We start from the raw sequence: 9159 nt of genomic DNA, 5'->3' as shown, positions 1-9159 counted from the left end.
TGGTTTTGCATATGGGTACGGTTAAATTGCCTTTTTTCTGTCTCCAATGTGTGTATTTTTCGTCATTACAGTATGTATTCAAATTCTTGTTTAATGAATATTGGCATGTTTTTCTATGTCTGGAACTAACAAACCAAAATACTGCTGATCTGATTTTGGCGCGCGCGCGCGAGAGAGAGAGAGCGAGAGAGCGAGAGAGAGAGAGAGAAAGAGAGAGAAACCCAACACTGGAGTAAGAAATTTATAAGAGTGGCACAGCCAGTATTCTTAAAATCTCATTTAGAACTTTGTATTTCCAAGCACACACCGAAGAATCTTGGAGTTAGTATGCTGTGTAGAATATTATGCAATGATAATGATAGTATACCACGTTGAGTACACCGCTTCCCGTCCGATCAGCGAGGTTAAGCAACGTTGGGTCTGGTTATACTTGGATGGGTGACCGCCTGGGAACACCAGATGCTGTTGGCATCCCTACGTGTCATGTGGGGTTGGTGGAGGGTTTGTGCCCCTCCCTGTAAAACAATTAACTCTAAGCCCTTGACCACCCCGTGTGGGATACATGGCGTCTGGCAATGAATGAATGAATATTCATTAAAATTGAATATTCTAATACCGGCGTCAAACTCTGCTTTCTTATGATAGCCGATAATAACCATCATCAACATCATCATCATCATCACTCATAGTCAGTCCACTGCAGGACAATGGCCTCTTCCATCTTTTTGCAGTACGACCGGTTGGCTGTTAGCATGTTCCATCCAGTCCCAGCGAACCTCCGAATCTCATCCCACCATCTCATCTTTTGTCTGCCACTTCCTTTCACTCCATCTTTGGGCTGCCACTCAGTTTTCCAAGTAGTCCATCGGTTATATGTTCTACGAAGGACGTGACCTGCTCATATCCATTTATGTCTTTTTAAATGTAATGATTATATTCTCTACTTTCGTTTGTTCTCTTTTTCATGAAACTCTCATTGTATCTTTCATTGTAGCCCCTAAAATAATCCTTTCCATTCCTCTCTGAATACTCCAAAGTTTATGTTCCAAGGATTTTGTTAGGCTCGATGTTGCTTATCTCTAAGCTAGAACCTTAAGGGCACACTGATAATATAACCTCTTCTGCCATAAAGGTAATTGTTTATCCTTCATACAGTTACACAGGTTGCCATAAGCCTTCCATCCCATTCATATCTACGTTTCATTTTATTGTCATGGACTGGATCTGTCTGAGCTGTCTGCCCTAGGTATATTTATTCCCCAACACATTCTAGTTCTTTATCTCCTATTTTTACTGGACGGGTATAGATGTGTCTGTTAAACATAACATTCGTTTTCTTCACATTCATTTTCACAACTACTTTCAGTCTCTCCCTGCTCAGGTCACTTATCTTTCCTTTTATTTCCGTCAGTGAGTCAGTGAAAAGGACTATGTCATTTGCAAATCTAAGACTGTTTAATTGCTCAGTATTTATGTGAATTCCTTTGTCATTCTCAATCTACTGTAAATTTCTGAAAAGGCAACCCAAGTGCGCAGAGAATAATTTGGGTAAAATTGCATCTCCTTGTCTAAAACCTTGTTTGACTGGTATTTTCTTGCATTCCTAATGGAGTTTTGTGATAACCGTGTTATCTCCCAATATAATCTAGTACTTAAGAATTAGATCCTCTAAACCTTGTCCTCGAATTGCCCTCAACACTGCAACTGTTTCAACTGAACCAAATGCTTTATCATAATCAACAAATGCCGTGGACAAAGGTTTCTTATTTTCGGGAGTTCTCTCAATCACCTGATTAACAAAACTTGAATACAGTCCATCGTCGAGAAACCCCTTCGAGATCCTGATTGTTCTCTTGGTAGGTGTACATCTAAGGTGGAACCAATTCGATTTATTAGGACTTTGTAAAAAATTTGTACACACCTGGTGGAAGACTAAATGGACGGTAGTTCTTTAGGTCTTTGATGTCACTTTTTTGTGAAGCAGAATAACACATTTTCTGAAGATATGGATACAACTCTGACTTTTAAATATTCTTTTCAAATAGCCTTGCTAGTTCATTTAATGCACCCACATCTGCACCCTTAATAGGATCAGCAATTATACAGTCATCTCGTCCTTCTTTACTCCACTTTCACTGCTGTGAAAGCATTCTTTACTTCATCTTATGTAGAGCTGTGATGACTATTTTTTTTTTTTTTTTTTTATAGCCAGAACTGACTCTTTGACCACGATACTCTTACTGTAAAATTTTGTTTAACATTCTGCTATTCTATTACTTCATTTCTGTTGTTCGTTACTTCTTCTTGAGATTCAGAGAGAAAACACTTGGTTTCATCCAATACCAAGCCTCCGCTTAGTTGCCTTCAGGCTTCCTCCATTCCTTAATGTTTCTTCAATTCTTTTCATTTTAAAATATCGAATATCTTCATTACTGCTTTTGTTGATAATATTCTTTAGTGCAACTGCTAAATGTGATATCTTCTTGTTCTTACAACCATGCTCCTTCTCTTCATTGTTTCTTTGTACTCTCTGAGAGCGTACTGCAGTTGTCTCGTGGTATCCTGTCGCCTATTTCTAGATTTGCTTCGTGTACTATTCTCGCGAAGCTTTCGTTCGTTTGATCTGTGTCGGTATTTACGCCACCCAATAGTTGTGATTATTTAATCTGAATTAACAGGCTAAAGTTTTCGTCTTGCTCACTCTTACAAGGTTTGGCTACTTCCTTCGGATCAGCCTCTCCCTTTCTTGTCTGAGATCTAATACTACCTGGTTTCTCACCATTCTGTGATCACTTCCTATCTTTAATCTTTTCAGTCCAGGTACGTTTTTCACAGTACCGGTATGTGATGTCAGTGAGGATGAAATCTATCTCATTTTTTGCTTTACCACATGATCTCCTCCAAGCCCACTTCCTCCTTTCTTTGGAGGAAAGTGTTCATCAATCTTCGATCGTTCCTTCCATCAGATTCCACCAGAATGTTACCGTTCACATTCCGAATACCCATTTCAAAATGCGCTACTAAAGTCTCACCCACCATTTTCTTGCCTACTGTTGCATTAAAGTCTCGCATCACAAGTGCATACTAAGTTATAATTATTATTCTTGCCACTCTTTCACTTACTCTAAAGAAATTCTCCATGTTGCCACTAAAGTATTTGTTAACCAATCATCCTACACCATGTTCCTTCTTTTCTTGTTTGCCTCGGTAGCACAGTCTGTGACCATCAAACATTTCTGTGAATACCTCACCTGGTCGTCTGACCTCCGTAATACCTATGATATTCCATTTTACATGTCGCAGTTCTTCAAGAAGTATAGCTGAGTTCGCTTCACCTGCAAGAGTTTGGACGTTGTAAGTGTCATGATTCAACATCCTAAGAGATAATGAGATATGACAAATTAATGCTTAGGTCATTAACTTCATGGAAGAAAGCACCAAGTGAAGAGAAGGAACTTCTTTTATTCAAACTTTCTTCAAGCATCCTTGATGAATCATTGAATAAAAAGGGTCGCTTCTCTGCAGCTGGTGTTTTTCTATATACTTTCACAGCCATGGCTCAATACGCTATCATAGGTCTAATGAAGGAATGCGATACTTCCTTTGCAGACTGAATAAAGAAGCTGAGGAACAGGAAAATACACACACACACACACACACACACACACACACACACACACACACACACACACACAACCACGAATTAGGCAAAGTAAATGATCTATATAGATAAACATGAAGACCCTGTTAAATACTGAGATAAAATAATAATAATAAAAAAAAGAAACGCTGAAAAAAGCGGATGAAGGAAAGAGACAACTAATAAGCAATAAACATAAATCTCATTTAGGGGCTTAATAAATAAAAAAAGAAACAAAGAAATAGTGATGACACCACTTAAGTAGTATTAAAATATGAATATAAATACACACCCGAGTATACAGTATGTGATATATCAATACTGAGTTGAAAGAAGAGAAATGTTTATAGGAAAACTTAGTGATACAGTGATAGATGCAGAACTACTTAAGGTATACAATCTAATGCCCCGACGGCTCAAGAAGAAGATGATGATGATGATGATGAAGAAAAAGAAGAAGAGGAGGAGGAGGAGGAGGAAGAAGAAGAAGAAGAAGATACGATGATGAAGAAGAAAAAGAAGAATGACTAAATCAGATAAATCAGAGGGAAAAGCGATTTGTCTTCATCCTCATTACTTAAGAAAATATGAATTATGGAGGTAGTTACTTAGGGTCGAAGTTTTGGGTGTTGCGTATACAAATGTGTTTAATTTCTCTTTAAATGGCAATATATCAATATTATCAGTTGAATGTGATGGAAGTTTGACCCTAATCTTAGAACTACTGTTATAACTTTTAAGCAGTAATATATAAAATTTTTAAATTTAATGAGAAGAAAGTTTATCCCGAATATTATACTTCCTGTATATCTTACGTTATTACTTTTTATGTAACCTCACAATTTTCAAGGTTCTATAATTGAGATATATTGGAATTAATGAATTTTTAAGCATTAAAAAAGAATTTAACCATATAATTTTTACCCTCCCTGTTTACTGATTAATTTACCTTAGAACGCCTAAAGATTACATACATACATATATATATATATATATATATATATATATATATATATATATATATAACGTATACCGTACCTTTCCATCTATCCATCATCCAATCGTGTTTCCCCATGAAAAGCGTAAGAGCCCGGGGCTAGGCAAATTGGTCCTGATATTTAAGATGAGTCACTAGCCTCACTCATCACTGAGTGGCATTATATGAGCAAGAAACCCCAACCACCCCCCTTGGATATGAGCCTACACAGGCTCAATCCGTTTGGGGTGCCTTAATTTCCCGCTAAACCACCACGCACTATAATTTGGTTACAGTAAAATCTCAAATTTCGACAGTTTAGAATTCGATTATTCGAATTTAGATGCATTTTGAAGTGGTCTGCCTACCTCACTTTTCGATGCAAAATCGCGAATTTCGATGCTGTCACGGGCTTCATAAGCAGAAACAGTCAAAGATCATCACCTTCTTCAGGCCAGTTACTAGGGTGTTGCAAGATATAACCATCCAAGAGGGTGAGGAGGAAGATGTTGACACTGCAAATGTCCAAATACTCAAGGATGATTTTCATTTTGAAGAATTTCTGTTGGATACCTCCTCAGAGGAGGCTACTTCAACTAAGTGGTCCAACCCTGCCACACACCACCAACACCAGCCAGCCAAGTGATAATATTCCATAACCTAAGGTTAGTACTGTACTGTAAAGTGTGCTGTAACTACTGTAATAAAAACTGTGACAGGATACTGACAAACTGTAACAAATTTTGCTGTATTCTACACTACAGTACAGTATGGTAAAACAGTGCAGAACTAGAGTTACTTAACCACGTGTATAGTTCATAAAGTTTACAAGGAGTGTGGGCAAAAAATCATGATTTTACGTAGTGAAGTTGGGAAGCCCTGGACCCAAATTGATTTTTCCCATAAGAAGGTCGGTTTAAATTTCGATGTTTTGAATTTAGATGCGGTTTTTTGGTACATACGTCCATCGAAATTTGAGATTTTACTGTATATGGTAACCACTCAGCATAGTAAATGATATCCTGGTGTACAGGAAACCATTTGGCTTGTTACCCAGTCTAGAGTAACCCATTGGCAGAAGTAAGAGGAAAGAATGAAGGAAAGACAGAAGATGGAGTGCAGTCACGCGTAGGCAGAAGGAAGAGGAAGTAATGAAGGAAGGAAAGACAGAAGAGAAAGGAAGGAAGAGAGGAAAGGGCAGACACACAAAATAGCACTGCATCGAGTGAAAGGATGGTGAGCGTCCCCACCTCTCTCTCTCTCTCTCTCTCTCTCTCTCTCTCTCTATATATATATATATATATATATATATATATATATATATATATATATATATATATATATATATATATTATATATATATATATATATATATATATATATATATATATATATATATATATATATATATATATATATATATACTCGTATATATATCATCATCATCATAATCATCAGCCATTTGAGTATCCACTGCAGGACCGGCCTATCCCGACCGAAGTTGGGACGATACAGCCAATGTATCTGTACCAAGTGGCTTAGGCCGTCTGGTAGAGATTGTATGTAGGGTAAGAAGTGCTTATAAGTGTAGTTGTAGTGGCTTTGGATGTGTGTGTAGTCTGTGAACCAAGCGTAATCGGCCAGCGCAAGCCGACTGGGTGCAAGCATTCTTTATAGTAAGCGACACTGGTTCAACCACAGCACCCCTTGTGTCCGCCAATGCAGTACGTGGCCGGGTGAACACTCCCAAAGTTTATTACCCTGGCGGGGCTCGAATTCTGGTTCACCCGTGTACAAAATGCACACTCGACCACTGTACCACAGAGGCTCCATATATATATATATATATATATATATATATATATATATATATATATATATATATATATCACAACCTTCTTTCTGATCGTCAGTATGGGTTCCGTTAGGCAAGCTCCACTGGCGATCTTCTCACCTACCTTTCAGACTCCCGGTCATCTTCCATTCGGGACTTTGGCGAAACTTTTTTCATTGCACTTGACATCTCAAAGGCTTTCTATCGAGTCTGGCATAAATCTTTAATTTCCAAACTATCCTATTATGGTTCTATCCTTCTATCTGTGCCTTCATCTATAGCTTCCTTTCTGGTCGTTCTATAGCTGCTGTTGTAGACGGCCATTGCTCATCTCCTAGATCCATCAACAGTGGTGTTCCTGAGGGGTCTGTCCTATCACCAACTCTCTTCCTTTTATTCATCAATGATCTTCTAAGCTGTACATCTAATCCTAACCACTTGTACACTGATGATGCCACCCTTCACCTTTCCATTCGGTTTCTGCAACGTTCATCTCAGCAGTTACTTCAACAAACAAGGGATGAGGCTATGGCACACCTAATGTCTGACTTGGCTCGTATCTCTGACTGTGGTAAAAATAATCTTGTTGCTTTTAATGCCTCAAAGACTCAGTTTTTAAACCTATCAACCCGTGAAAATCTTCCACAGGAGAACCCACTAATGTTTAATAATATCCAGCTCAACCCTGCATCATCCTTGAATATGTTTGGGGTGTCATTCACGCGGGACTTATCTTGGAAAGATCTTATTGCACGTCTTGTAAAATCTGCTTCCAAGAGATTAGGTGTGCTAAGCCAACTCTGTGCCTTCTTTACCCCTGCACAGTTGTTGACTTTATACATGGGTTTTATTCGCCCCTGTTTATAGTACAACTCTGATGTGTGGGGAAGTTCCCCATATACAGCTCTTCTCAACAGGGTGGAGTCAAAGGCTATTCGTCTCATCAACTCTCCTCCTCTTACTGGATCCCTTTAACCTTTGTCTCTTCGCCGCAATGTTGCCTCATTATCTCTTTTCTGTTGCTACTTCAATGGCCACTGCTTCTCTGCTTGCATCCTTCCATCTCTATGACAGGCGCTTAGCACCCGTCTAGCAACAAACTCTCCTTTTTCTGTCCAACTCTCTAATGCAAGAGTTAACCATTACTTCCAGTCCTTCATTTATGTAACAGGACAACTCTAGAACCGTCTCCCTCTGTATTTCTTACTTCCTATGATCTCCAGATTTTCAAAAAACGCAGTGTGTTCAGGCATCTCGAAATGAATGGATCTTGAATTTGGATCTCTTTTGTATTTTTTTAAAGGAGCTTTTTGCGGGCTCAGCCTTTAGTTCCTTCTTCCCCACAATCCTACATAAACAGCGTGTCATTTAATTTTAATGTAGTGCAGGAAATAGAAAATCCTAACGCCTACCCAACTCACGGGAACCATTGCTATTTATGTCTGCTGTGCTGTTTTCAATTCCCATCGGTTTCATGGCATCCAAAAAGCCATCTGCAGGCTCGCAACTTTCTCCTATTTATAGTTATCGCTTAATCGGATGCTTTAGTGAATTTCAGTATTGCAGTCGGTAAGGTTGATGAGCAGCACCGGTTTAGTAATGCGCTCTTACCACTTATTCTGTTTAACACCCGAGAACAAGAGTTAATTGATATTCTCAGATCTTCATGCATGGAACTGGTAGATTCTGGAACCGACTTCCGTATATATTTTCCATTGCTTATCACTTCTAGTCTATTAAACTCGCTTCCCCGGAGTTGTTTCCCTCTAAACTTCAACCTACTGCTGTTCAAGTCTGTTACAGATATTTTATGAACAAAGGACACCAGTAATGTGGTGCATGGGTTTGTTTGTTTTTTTTAATTCAATTGTTTTTCCTTCCTCTGTTCCGTTATTAAAAAAAAAAAAAAAATGTGTCCGGGAATTTCTGAATGGTCTGATCCTCATTTTGACTGTCATTTCTTTCCTTTTAAGAACAAGTATTGTTGACTTTAAACGTTAGGCTCCTTGATTTAAAAACACGTAACTGAGTAATTAGGATATGATCCTCGGGCCAATTACGAAAACAATGGGTAAAAATTTGTTTACACCATTATCTTCGTTACCTTCAATTGATAATAGGGAACTGGATGCGAAAGGAAGTTTGCATGTCTTATTTAGGGAAAGTTTTGGCGCGTTCTTCATCAATTACGCCAGTAAGTTTGCTGTCCTTCCTCACGGTTGATTATGCACAAAATTCTGTCTGAATATGTTAAGCCCCGAAACTTTTTACTTCTGAAATTCACGCAAGAGATTGACGTAGAGGACGAGACACACAGATAAAAAAGTGGAGTAAACAGATTCATGAACTTGCTAGGCTGAAAATAAATTGTTGATGATATAACAGACCAGTGCTTAGACTAGGACAGAAGAATATGAGAGAGAGAGAGAGAGAGAGAGAGAGAGAGAGAGAGAGAGAGAGAGAGAGAGGTGTGCAGGAAATGAGGAAGCAAAATAATAAGAAAACTAGCGACGAATGTATTAGAAAGGAATAACATGAAATAACCCATGAATATACTGGAGTGGTCAGAGGCGAAAGCGTGACGGTTAGGGATGGAATTATATATATATATATATATATATATATATATATATATATATATATATATATATATATATATATATATATATATGTCGTGCTGAAATAGAAAAATTGACATTTTAAACAAAC

The 9159-nt window shown here is 38.1% G+C and overlaps 1 pseudogene; it reads left to right on the top strand.

The window, feature by feature from the left end:
• The first annotated feature begins 353 nt into the window (after window positions 1-353).
• Window positions 354-472, top strand: LOC145396619 (5S ribosomal RNA; annotated as a pseudogene).
• Window positions 473-9159: the final 8687 nt, after the last annotated feature.

This window comes from Coenobita brevimanus, chromosome 38 (genome assembly GCF_032717465.1).
Source record: "Coenobita brevimanus isolate Jiangsu-jjx chromosome 38, ASM3271746v2, whole genome shotgun sequence".
Classification (NCBI taxonomy): domain Eukaryota; kingdom Metazoa; phylum Arthropoda; class Malacostraca; order Decapoda; family Coenobitidae; genus Coenobita; species Coenobita brevimanus.
Note: the sequence above shows the minus strand (reverse complement) of the source record. Positions and strands in the feature narration are given on the sequence as shown.